We start from the raw sequence: 12,803 nt of genomic DNA, 5'->3' as shown, positions 1-12,803 counted from the left end.
AATGTCAAGGGATTTTTTCCCTTTGTTTTCTTCTAGAATGGTGTCTATGGTTTTGAGGGTTATATTAAATCTTGAATACATTTCAAGTTAATTTTTGTGAGTGGTGTAAGATAAACACCAATTTCATTATTTTGCAAGTAAATATCCAGTTTTTCCAAAGTCACTTATTGAAAAGACCATATTTTCCCAATGAATATTATTGGCTTTCTGGTAAAATATTAGTTGACCCTAAAGGCATGGATTTATTTCTGTGTTCTATATTCTCTTCTATTGGTCTATGTGTCTCTTTTTTCTGTTTTTGTAAAAAATTCCATTGAAATTTTGATAAGGATTGCATTGAATCTATAGATGGCTTTGAGTAGCATGAACTTTAAAAAATATTAATTCTTCCAGTCTATAATCATATAATATCTTCCCATTTATTTGTGTCTTCTTCAATTTCTCTCATTAATGTCTTATAGTTTTCAGTGTACAGATCTTTTACCTCCTTGGTTAAATTTATTTCTAAAGATTTTATTGTTTTTGATGCTATTATAAACAGGATTGTTTTATTTACTTTTCTTTCAAATAGTTCATTGTCAGTGTATTGAAATGTAACTTATTTTTGGATGTTAATTTTGTATCCTGCAACTTTACTGAATTCATCAATTAGATCTAATTGTATTTTGGTGAGGATTTTAGGGTTTTCTATATGTAAGGTCATGTCACTTGCAAACAGAGACAATTTTAATTTTTCCTCTCCAATTTAGATGTCTTTTATTTCTTTTACTTGACTAACTATCTTGGAGAGGTCTATCAGTACTGTGTTGAATAGGAGTGTGAGTGGGGGGTACTTTGTCTTGTTCTTAATCTTAAAGGAAAAGTGTTCGTTCTTTCACCATTGGGTATGATGTTAACTGTGAGTTTGTCATATATGGCTTTCATTATGTTGATGTATGTTACTTCTATATCCAATTTTTTGAAAGTTTTTATCTTGAAAGGGTGTTGGATTTTGCCAAATGTTTTTTCTGCATTTATTGATTATATCATATTATTTCTTCATTCTATTAATGTGGCATATCATGTTTATTGATTTGCTTATTTTGAAACACCCTTATATCCCAGGGATGAATCACACTTGATCATGATGTATGATTCTATTAATGTGCCATTGAACTCAGTTTCCTAGAATTTTCTTGAGCATTAGTATTCACCAGGGGTATTGGCCTGTAGTTTTATTTTCTAGTGTCCCCATCTGGCCTTGGTACCAGAGTAATGCTGGCCTCATAAAATGAGTTTGAGAGCATTCCTTCATCTTCAATTTTTTGGGAGAGTTTGAGAAAATTTGGCATTAATTCTTCTTTAATGTTCACAGGTAAAAATTTACTAGTGAAACCACCTACTGTTGGAGTTTCTCTCTTGAGAGGTTTTTGATTAGTGATCAGTCTCCTAACTCATTATTAGTTTGTTCAGATTTTCTATTTGTTCACGATTCAGTCTTGGTAGGCTTCTGAGAATTTATCCATTTCTTCTAGGTTACCTAATTTGTTGGAGTATGAGTGTTCATGCTAGACCTTTAAGGGCCTTTAGTATAGGGTTTTGTGTTACTATTTTCAGGAGTTTGGGCTATATTTGAAGGTCGTTATTGCTATAATCATCTCCAGTGCACCATAGTCTCAAATTCCTTTAATGATACTTGTGCTAGAATATGAGCTAATTGGCCAGAATAATTTTTCTCAATGTTTATTTTCCACTTGATTTTGAGTTCTCCTTCTATCTGTTCACCAGAAACTATCTTTTGCAGTGATCTCAGCTATGTGTTACTTTTACTCACTTGTTAGCATGGTGATGAAGAGTGGAAGAGGGGGCATTCCCTGATGCTCATTGAGCCTCAGTATGAGGCAAACATTGTGGATTTGAGTCTTGAGAGTGTGGCCTTTAAAGTACATTGCCCCTCTACCATCTATAATCTTAGATCTAGCATTGACTTCTGCCCTTCTCTAGGGTGGAGTTTTATTTATTTATTTTTCTCTTCTCTTCCCTCAGCTACTGTGGATTTTCTTCAGTGCTCTAAGCTGGCAATTTCTATTATTATTCTTTTTTCAGATTAAAGCTTTGGTACCATAGAAGAGATACTGGAGATGAAGCTGGGCAGAGTTTCAGCAGTGGCTACTACTCCCTACCCATAGTCAGCATGATGTGAAACTTTCTTAGGAATCTCTCCTATCTTCTGTCTGACTTCCTGGTAGTATCCATGGAGGAAAGGATTAGTAGAAGGTGAAAATCCTCCCTTGTCTACTACCCAGAGACTTCACACCCATATGTAGCCTTCAGTAATTTATTAAACTTTTTAAGCTCAATATTTATTTATTTATTTATGTGGCATTTGTCCTTGGTAAACAAGTGCATGAGTTCTTTTCTGTTTGTCCTTTCAGGCACTGGTCTGTCCCTGGATTTGACATTATTCCTTTGCCCTGTCACACCAGTTCTCTAACTGGTTCAAGAAAAGTTATTAATTTTGTTTAGTCAGTGTTTTTTCCCCCTTATTATTGTAAGGGCAGAAGCAAAGTGCTATCTAGTTCTCTACCTCTCTTAGCCGAAAACTTACGGCCCATGTATTGATTTTTAACACTGAACCAAACTTGGATTTCTGGAAATAACTCCATCTGATCACAAATATATTATACACACACACACATACACATGCATATATATATATATATGTATGTATTTGAATTCACTTTGCTAATATTTTGCAAGGGAGCTTTTTACATCTGTTCATGACTGATATTGTTTTGTAAATTTCTTTCCTTACAATTTCTTTGTCAGGTTTTGTGTTTAGGTTATTCCAAATTTTTAAATGAGTTGGAAATTATTCCTTCCTCTTTTAGTTTCTAAGAGTTTGTGCGCATTTGCATCATTCCTTACTTCAAAGTTTGCTAGCCATTGGGGAATCAATATACGTTGGTGGGAAGATTTTTTATTAGAAATCCAATTTGTCCAACAAATATAGGACGAATCAGGTATTTCATTTTGTTTATTATTTATTTATTTATTATATTTATTATTTATTTATTATTTATTCATCTACTTGTTCTAAATAATCAAATTTATCACAAAAATTTGTCATCATATTACCTTATTACCCTTATAATGGCTGCAGGATTTCCTCTTCTTTTAATCCCAAGATTGGCAATACCTGTGTGTTTTTTTCTTTTCTTTTTTATTTTAATTTGTTGGATTATTTCTTCTAGGGACTTATCAGTTTTCTTGCCCTTTTCAAAGAATCAACTTTTGGCTTTGTTAATATCTTCTATTGTTTGTTTTTATTCCACTGAGTTCTATTATTATTTCTTTTATTTTACTTATTCTCACTTTAAGTTGCTCTTTTTTCTTAACTAAAGACAAAACTGGGTTATTGATTTTAATTTTTTCTCCTTTCTATTAAGGCATTTAAAATGATAAGTTTCATTTAAAGTACTTCTTTAGCTACAGCCTACAAAGTTTGAAGTGTTGTGTTTTCATTGTAAATCAACTCAAATTTAAAATTCTCACTAGTAACTTTTAAAATTTAGTCCATGGATTTTTTAGAAATATCTTACTAACTTTCCAAACATTTTTGGCTTTTCTAGGCATCTTATTCATTTCTTATTTAATCTATTATTTTCAGAGATCATATGGTATAAGATTTCAATGTTTTAGAATTGATTAAATTTTATTTTATGGCTCAATATATGATCTATGTTGAGCCAGGTATAGTCTAAAAGTATGTGTTCTCTGAAGTTGTTCATAATGTTCTATAAATGCCTATTAAGTTATATTGGTTGATTGTGTTCAGATCTTCTGTATCTTCATTGATTTTATATATATATATATATATATATATATATATAATATGATTTAATAATTACTGTGAGAGGTTGTTGAAATCTTCAACCATGGTCTGAATTTCTCTATTTATTTCTTTACTTTTGTCAAGTTTTGATTTGTGTTTTTTGAAGGTATATTATTAAGTCAATATGCATGTAGGATTTTTAAATATTCCTGATGAATTAGGTTTTTTATCAGCATAAATTGTTCTTCTTCAGATGTAGTAATACTCTTGTTCCTAAAGTTAATTTGATCTCATCTTAGTATAGCCATGCCTGCTTTACTTTGCTTATAGTTTTTATGATATATATTTTTCCATCCTTGTAGTTTCAACCTCAACTATATATTTATATTTAAAATACATCTCGTATAGCAGCATATCATTGGGTCTTGCATTTTTCAAATTCATTTTGACAATCTCAACCTTTATATTTGAGCATTTAGATCATTTGTATTTAATGTAATCATGATTATAATTGAGTTTAATTACTTTTAAATGATTAGTAAGGGATTATAATATATCCCAAACCTATCAAAGTCCATTTGAGTCAATATTATACCACTTTACACTTAATACCTCACACTTCCACTTCTGACTTTCCAATTCACACTTCACATCCAATTCTTCACCTTTTTTACAGTGTACAAATATAATACACCTGCCACAGTATGATTTCATTTACTCCCCTATGTTTGTGTTAATGTTGTCATGCTTTTATTTCTACATAATGAATAAATCCTACCTTACAATATTATTATGTTCATTTTAAATGATTACCTGCCATTTAGGAAATTATAGAAGGAAGAAGAAGCATAGTCTTTTCTCTTTATTCATTCTTTTATCATTTTTGGTGTCCTCAGTTTTTCCTGCAAACCCAAATTTCCATTTCCCTTCAGTCTTAAAAATATCCATAATTATATCTTACACCTCAGGTCTATCAGAATAAATTCTTCCAGTTTTCTTTTATCTGAAAATGTCTTTGTGTATGTTAATATTGAAGGGTATCTTCTCTACACTGTAGTTTAGAATTCTGAATGTTTTTTTTTTTTTTATTCTATTTCTTTTTGTTTTTAACGTTTAAAAAATCTTCTTCTGGGGCACCTGGGTGGCTCAGTCAGTTAAGCATCCAACTTTGGCTCAGATCATGATCTCACAGTTTGTGGGTTCGAGCCCTGCGTTGGGCTCTGTGCTGACAGCTCAGAGCCTGGAGCCTGCTTCAGATTCTGTGTCTCCCTCTCTCTCTGCCCTTCTCCCACTCATGCTCTGTTTCTCTCTCTCTCTCTAAAAAATGAATAAACATTAAAAAAATTTTTTTTAATCTTGTTCCATTGTATTCTGGACATCATTGTTTCAGATAAGAAATAAGGCATTATTTGTTTTGCTATTTCCCTCCTATGTAATTGTTTTTAATTTGGCTTATTTCTGTATATTTGGCTTTTAGAAATTTGACTATGACAGGCTTAATGTGGTTTATTTTGCATTTATCTTGCTTATGGTCACTGAGCTTCTTGAATGTGTAAGTTGATGTTTTCCATCAAATTTAGGAACAAATAAATAAATAAATAAATTTATTTTTTTTTTAATAATTTTTTTAACAATTATTTATATTTGAGAGGCAGAGTATGAGCAGGGGAGGGGCAGAGAGAGAGGGAGACACAGAATTTGAAGCAGGCTTCAGGCTCTGAGCTGTCAGCACAGAGCCTGACACAGGGCCCGAACTCACAAACTGTGAGATAATGATCTAAGCCAAAGTCGGACGCTCAACCGACTGAACAACCCAGGTGCTTCACCTTTTCTTTTTGAAAGAGAACTTTTTATTACAGTTATGTGCAGGACATTCAGCAGGGTACACTTAGCCATTTGGTGGCCAGTTCTTTAGCCTTTGCCTTTTCCAACTTGGCAATGTGAGCCACCAGCTTTGGACCCAGGATGTTGCCTCCTTACTGATGGTGGATCTTACCATATCTGTCACTATAATTGGTCCTGATAGCTTCCACCAGCTTGGCCAGAGCTCCTCTGTCTTCCAAGTTAACCTCTGTGAAGCCAACAGTGTGCAGGTCTTCCTGTGGGCCAAATGCCCCAGCCTGGCCTTCCTTTTGATAATGCAGTAGGGAACTCCCATCTTATGACACAGGGCAGGCCAGAAAACCACCATCTCAATGGGATCCACATCAAGTGCAATCATTGCTACTGAGCCTTCTTGTTTTCCACCAAAGTTGTGACAATATTAACCCCAGCTCAAAGGACATGTTACCTCCTAGCAGGGACATTCCCCTTGAGGGAGATTTCTTCTTAGTCCCAGCCAACAATTTCTGATTCTTCTCTTGCTTTGTCTCTGGACTGTATTTGTGGGCCACCTTAAGTAGTTGAGTAGCTGTTTGGTGGTCCAAGCCCTGGGTGAACTGGTTAATTGTGGGAAGCACTTTAAGACATTAATAGAGAATAGCCCTTTGACACTGCAGCTGGATGTAGCAAGGCCATCTGACAAAGTGGGTAAAGTCCCTTTTGAGCTGGAAGTCTTGTCCAAAGCCAAAATTCGTGAGCCTTTTCTCAAACAGTGGATTGACTACCTTGTTGGCTTCCTGCTTCTTCATGACAGCAGGGGCTGGAGCCACCTTTTTCCTCTTAGCCTTCTTTCCTTTGGATCTTGGCTGGCTGGAGGAGAGAGCTATTTCTTAAAATATTATCATTCACTTTTTCTGGGGTTCTAATTCCAACAGAAGTTAGAAATTGTATATTATGCCACAGATTTCTGAGCATCTTTACTTTTCTCCCACCTATTTCTTTTTCCATTTTTCAGACTGGATTGTTTATATCAATCTGTCTTCTTGGTCCTGACTTATTTTCAGTATACCATTAATTAATTCTGAATTTTAAAAACCCTAAGTTATTGAAGTCTTGTTCAAGAATTCCATTTCCTTTTTTCTCTCTTTATTTTTTTTGTTTCCATCCCTCTGCTGAGACTCTCTAACAATTCATAATTATGACACTATTTTTCTTTAAATCCTTGAACATATTTATTATATCTGTTTTAATGTTTAGAGTACTAACTCCAATGTTGGCTTCACCTGAAGATACATTATCTGGTTTTTTTTTCTTGATTATTGGTCAAATTTTTCTATTTTTTAAATATCTAGTAATTTTTATTGCATTCTCAACAGCATAGATGATAAATCTTAGAGTTTTAAGATTCTGTGATCTTCCTCCTGGCAAGTATTGACTTCTACTCTGGTAGACTGTCCAGTCACTAACTAATCAAGTTGAACTTGTGTACAGATGGTTTTATTTTAAGCTTTTTAAGGTCATACCTGTGGTAGGCTTTCCTCTGGGACTTGGTTCTTATTCCTAAAACAAGTGGCTTTTCTGCTGTGTCAGATGGATGCCAAAATGGATACAAGGTCTTTCCACTGAAACTGGACTAGAACCCCAGCATCTTATAGCTCTGTTCAACTTCTAGTAACCCAGTTACACTTTCTACTCTGTTGCTGCTCTCCAGCAAGCCATTCATTGCTTATCTTGTGCATACTCAGCTAAATCCTCTGCCATGATCTACTCCATTGCACGGCTGCCCTTCCCAGTGCCCTGTCTCACAGATTCTAGTTACTTTAAATGTCTTATACTTGATTTCTACTTTCTTCACTCAGGACGATCATCAAGCTCTGCTTGGGCTCCACCTCCCTAGGCCATAGTCAGGAAATTTTCCCTACGCAGAGATGGCATGATTGCAAGTTTACCTTCTCTCAGGGATAGCAGGCTGGCACTAACTGTTTTTCAAAGCCTGCAATAATTGCCTCATATATTTTGTCCAGTTTTATAGTTATTCTCAATAGGAGAGTTAGTTTTGCATCATTTACTGTATCATAGACAGAATCAGACTTTCCTGGCTGAGGATTCTTAAATGCAATCTGATTACTTACTGAGACCTATAAAGTTCTTTGATCTTCCTGTAATTATCTAGTTTATTCCTTGTCGCTGACCACTTCTCCAACCATAGCTTTTTCTCCCAAAAGTCTTCTCATACTTTTCCCCTTTGCTTACTTGCTGCTTGAAAAATCATGAGATTGTTTTGTCTAGAGTAGACATATGTGACTTCAAGAGCTAAAAATGGCATATGTTAGGGGCAAAATATGAACTCAGTTTTAACATACTTTTAAAGTCTCTACAGTACATCACATGAGTACTTGGGTTTTTATCTTTATTATTTCGTATCATTTACATTAATGAACACTTGAGTTCTTCTTAGTCCTATGCTAGGCACAGAATATGTTTTTAGGGTATAGAATAAGAAACTCTGTCCTAAAGACTTTGTTTACTTTGAGGGTAGGAATAAGGCTATTTCTAGATTGCCATTTCCATTCAAAGTAATTTGTGTAAATGCATGAATCCATCAACTTTCTTTCCTTCTTTTCCCTTTCCCTTCCTTTCTCTGTCCCATCCTTCTATTTCTCCTTCAACCAATATTTACAAATAGCCTCATAGGTGCTTGGAAGCCCAAAATATTAGTATCTTTTGGGGCATCCTATAGTTTCTTAAACTCTCAGCATTATCTTAAATTCCATGGCAGGACTAAAATTTCCCTAGAATTCTGCCATCTTTCCAGGAGCAAAACTAATGACAGTTATATTGGGTGTCTTCTGGTCTCTGGCCTAACTGATCAAAAGGAGGTATTTTGGCATCTTACTGAGGAATCTCTGTGAACAATCAGATACATGATTCATAAAAAGTGCTCTTGGGAGATCAATCCAAGAAGAACAATGAGTTCAGAACTTTTCTGTTCAATCAGGGACATCTTTGTCTGGATATGCTCTGAATTTTTATTTATTTGTTTATTTTTCTCTTTATAGCAGAGATGATTTCAAGTATTAATCTGAAAACATCCCAGAATAGATCTAGCTGTCCAAGGAATAATGCAAAAATTCACAAAACAGTATTAATTTGTAGAATTTGGTAAACACATGTGATTGTGTTCTTTTTCTTTATTCTATTTCCATTTTTTCCATACTATTAACTCAAAGTAATATATAGTGATAGAGGTAAAGATGTATAAATATCATAGTATTCTTTCATGTAAGAGATTACTTTCTTCCTTTTAATATTACTTTTTATTACACTAATTATATTTTAACATAGGCTTACTGTTCAAAAATACACACTCCATAATCAGAGTAAAACATTGCCCTTAACTTCCTCTCTCAATTCGAATGGATTCCTTTTACTATATATGTATTTCATTTGAGTCCGGTTTAAATTTTTAAAATGTGCTGAAAATCACCTGTAGGTATGAGGGAAACATCTAAAACTGAAATAGCAATGAGGCTTATAACTCTCAAGAACTTGGAGATCCCTGCCCTGTACTCTCAAAGTTTGATCCCTCTCAGATACTCGTTATATGGTGTCATTTCGACATTTAGAAAAATGACCTATGGTAGTCATACAGGCTACAGTGAAAAATTTTTTTTTGTTCATAAAATATTTGACTTTCCAGATCTTCTGATTCTAAGTTCAGTGTTTTTACTTTATACCAAGGCAATTCATTTTCACTTTTGCACTTCTTTCAAAATCTCTAATATTCTTCAATTCTAAAATCACTGACTGATGGCATACAAGTGTTAGTTTTTTAAAGGCACAGACTCTATTATTTTCTCTCCATTTTCTGTTTTGTTTTCATTACTGTAGAAATTTGTATCAATTTTTAGACAATTTGTTGTCCACACACCAAGATAAAAGTAAAGGATGGATGAGCAATTTCTTTACCCATTGACTCCACTCAGTGAGCAAGAGACTGTGCTGAGTGTATGCATGTGGCACACAGAATAATATTTCCAGCTGTGTCCCTAAATATGATGCATGAAAAGGAAAAAAGACACGCATTGGCATTTGGAAATTAATTCATACCTACATAGGAATGCAGGGTAGAGGTAACCAGCCCCCTATCACAGCAGTTAATAACTTTGTGTAGAGATGAGGGAGAAGAAGGCCTTGCTCTAAGGCCAAACCCAAAAAAGCTGTTTCTGACTATTACCAACCGAATCCCTTTACAGTTTCGCAATCATGAAAGGTTTTATAATTATTCTGTCTATAAATTTCTCTGTTCTACATGAACTCACTATGTGAAAGGGGCAAGGACTTGCCTTGTAGAGGAAAGGTAGTGTCTTAGGTAAACTGGTCTCCACTAGCTACAGTGCTAAGGTCTTCAAGACAATTTAAGTAATAGCAGATATTCGGTATGATGGTGATAATTTTTTTAAAGTTCTTTTCACCTACATATTCTATACCATAATCCTTTCATTGGATTCAGAATCCAGATTATGAGCAGATATGTTGGGTTTTTATTGATGAAATCTTCTTCTAAAGCAAAATATATAATTTGAGCTCAGGCACGCATAGTTTATTACTAATTATACTCTCTTGATTGACAATATTGTTAATAACCAATGACCTAATTTGCATTATATTGTGGGTGTAAGAAGAGAATCAAAATGAAGAAAATAAAAAATTTGCCCTTTGCAGCACTGTGTTTCATGAACAGTATAAAACTCCTGCTGGTGAAACACGTGTTTCTACAAACATGAAGCCAAGAACAAACCACTGTAAATATTTAAACTCAATCAGACCAATTATTAGACGTCGTGTAAATAATGAAAGGAAAAGAATGAGCTGGTTTGAATCATAAATAATTAAAGGAAAAATATCAGCTGACTTAAATTCTTTTTCTTAAATAGTCTGTGTAATTAGAAACAGAGATATTCTCATATTCTCTCTCTCTCTCTCTCTCTCTCTCCTTCTCTCCCAATCTTTTAAAAAGTCAGAATGCTGTGTCTTCTATATCTTCTCACTTAAAAAAAAATCTTGGAGTGTTTAAAATGTATGCAATTTCAACTTTTGATTGGTCATAAAAAATCATAAAACTAATTTAAATATGCACACTGATTAAAATATGAAATTAAGGATTAACTCCAATTTTATAATTGTGAGTTAACTACCCTTCTGTCAGGGATATTTGTTTTACTATCTTTATTTCAGAAATATACCATAAGGTCCTGTGAAGAATGTATTTAGTATGTTAAATATACAGTTATTCCTACAACTCTTTAAGATTTTTTTTTTTTTTACTTAGAGAAATATGGACACGTGGGAGAAAAGAAAACCCAAATGAGACTAGAATAAAACAAAGAAATAAAGTAGGAATAAGAAAAAGTATTAAATAATGTACAAACAAAAAGATATCAGGGTGATTACAGAAAAAAACTCTTAAGTAACTTTAGAATTATAATACTTTCAGGGTCACCTGTGTGGCTTAGTCAGTTGAGCATCCAACTCTTGACCTTGGTTTATGTCATAAACTCTTGATTTCAGCTCAGGTCATAATCTCACAGTTCATGAGTTCAAGCACCACATCGAGCTCTGTGCTGGTGGAGCATAGCCTACTTAGGATTCTCTCTCCTCTCTGCCCCTCCCCCACTTGTGTGCCTGCTTGCTTTTTGTCTCAAAAACGAAATAAATAAATGTACTTTAAAAATTGTAATACTTCCATGCCATTTTTATGGTTAACAACAATAACATAAAAGGTTTGGGGGATGATAATTTTGTCAAGTTGGAGGTTAAATTTTACCCAGAAAGAAACATAAAAGGACAGTATTTTCAAAAAGTCCCACACAATCTAGTTCTGGCACTCTCGCCTGATAAAGAAATGTTAACATTAGCAATACTTGTCAGTGCTTCTAACATTGAAAATGGTTAAAAACATTGCTGAAGGAAAACCACCCAGCAGGACCAACAGGTTCATCAGCCTGCAGCTCTGTGCTTCCGCTGCTAGTCGTGGCCTGAGCATTCTCTAGCATTTCACCTCCACAAATGAGCACCGCCATTCCTCAGCCCCCAGTACATCTGTTGTACAAGCTTCGGATCAGAGCGTAGAAATAAGGACAAATGCCACCCACTTCAGTGCACTTGCTGCTCTACCAACTGTTAGCAATTGTATGGCATGTTGTCTGCTTTCTCGGTCTCTCAGTTCATGTGTTTCTGGAAGGTAGCTGACAGGTAAAGAGTATGACTTTCCTGCCAAAATCCCCACCCCCACAGTGAAAGAGGTGGTTTTCTGTTCTCTAGAAATAAACAGAGAACATAAAGAAAAATATGGAAATAGGAAAAATCTGTCATAGCACTACCAGCCTGAAAATGACTAGAGAGACCATGTCATCCATACAGGCAGATATGTCAGCCAGTCATTCATTTATGCATTCAACAGATATATATTGACTAGATTGTGTGCAGAACTGATGTTTAAATAGATACGTATCAATAAAACGAATGAATCTTAAGGTACAATTGAACAGGGCACAATAAGTGACAATAAGAACTGGTTTCATTTTATTATTGTATTATTTTAGAGAACCTAAATGATATGTGTTGTTTTTACGAATTTGGTATTCTTGTGTTGCTCCTAGCAGTGAGTATTTCAACACAAATATGAAAGAATATATACTCGACCATCTCGTGCTATGTAGGCGAAAGAAGTGGGGATGGAGACAAAAGTTCACCTTTTTTAAAGGCAGGACTAAAGACAGCATTGGATGGGCTGAGATGAAGGTGAAATCATTGGCAGAAGGGAAAGGCCTCGGAGAAAGCAGATCTGACCCTACCCTTACACATGATCAATTACAAAACATCTCTTTTAGAGAGAAACCAAGATCCTAGCAAGCCCCTGGGGAAGAACTGGAGACTTCCTACTCATTTCTGGTTAGTGATCACTTCTGTCTCCAGATCCACTATCTGTACCTTAGATGAGTTTTGGACTTAATTGCATACAAAATAGCAGAAATCAGAAATGGAAGAGAATTTAACATCTCTCTAGTAGGCAATCTGTTTATTTTATACATGAGTCCCAGAGAAATGGGATGACCTGCCCAGGGTCACACAGCAGGTGTTGATATTTAGAATGTAAATTTCCTGA

The 12,803-nt window shown here is 34.5% G+C and overlaps 1 pseudogene; it reads right to left on the bottom strand.

Moving 5' to 3' along the window:
• Nucleotides 1-5,688: 5,688 nt before the first annotated feature.
• On the bottom strand, nt 5,689-11,718 carry LOC122225321 (annotated as a pseudogene).
• Nucleotides 11,719-12,803: the final 1,085 nt, after the last annotated feature.

Source organism: Panthera leo, chromosome B4, assembly GCF_018350215.1.
Source record: "Panthera leo isolate Ple1 chromosome B4, P.leo_Ple1_pat1.1, whole genome shotgun sequence".
Lineage (NCBI taxonomy): Eukaryota > Metazoa > Chordata > Mammalia > Carnivora > Felidae > Panthera > Panthera leo.
Note: the sequence above shows the minus strand (reverse complement) of the source record. Positions and strands in the feature narration are given on the sequence as shown.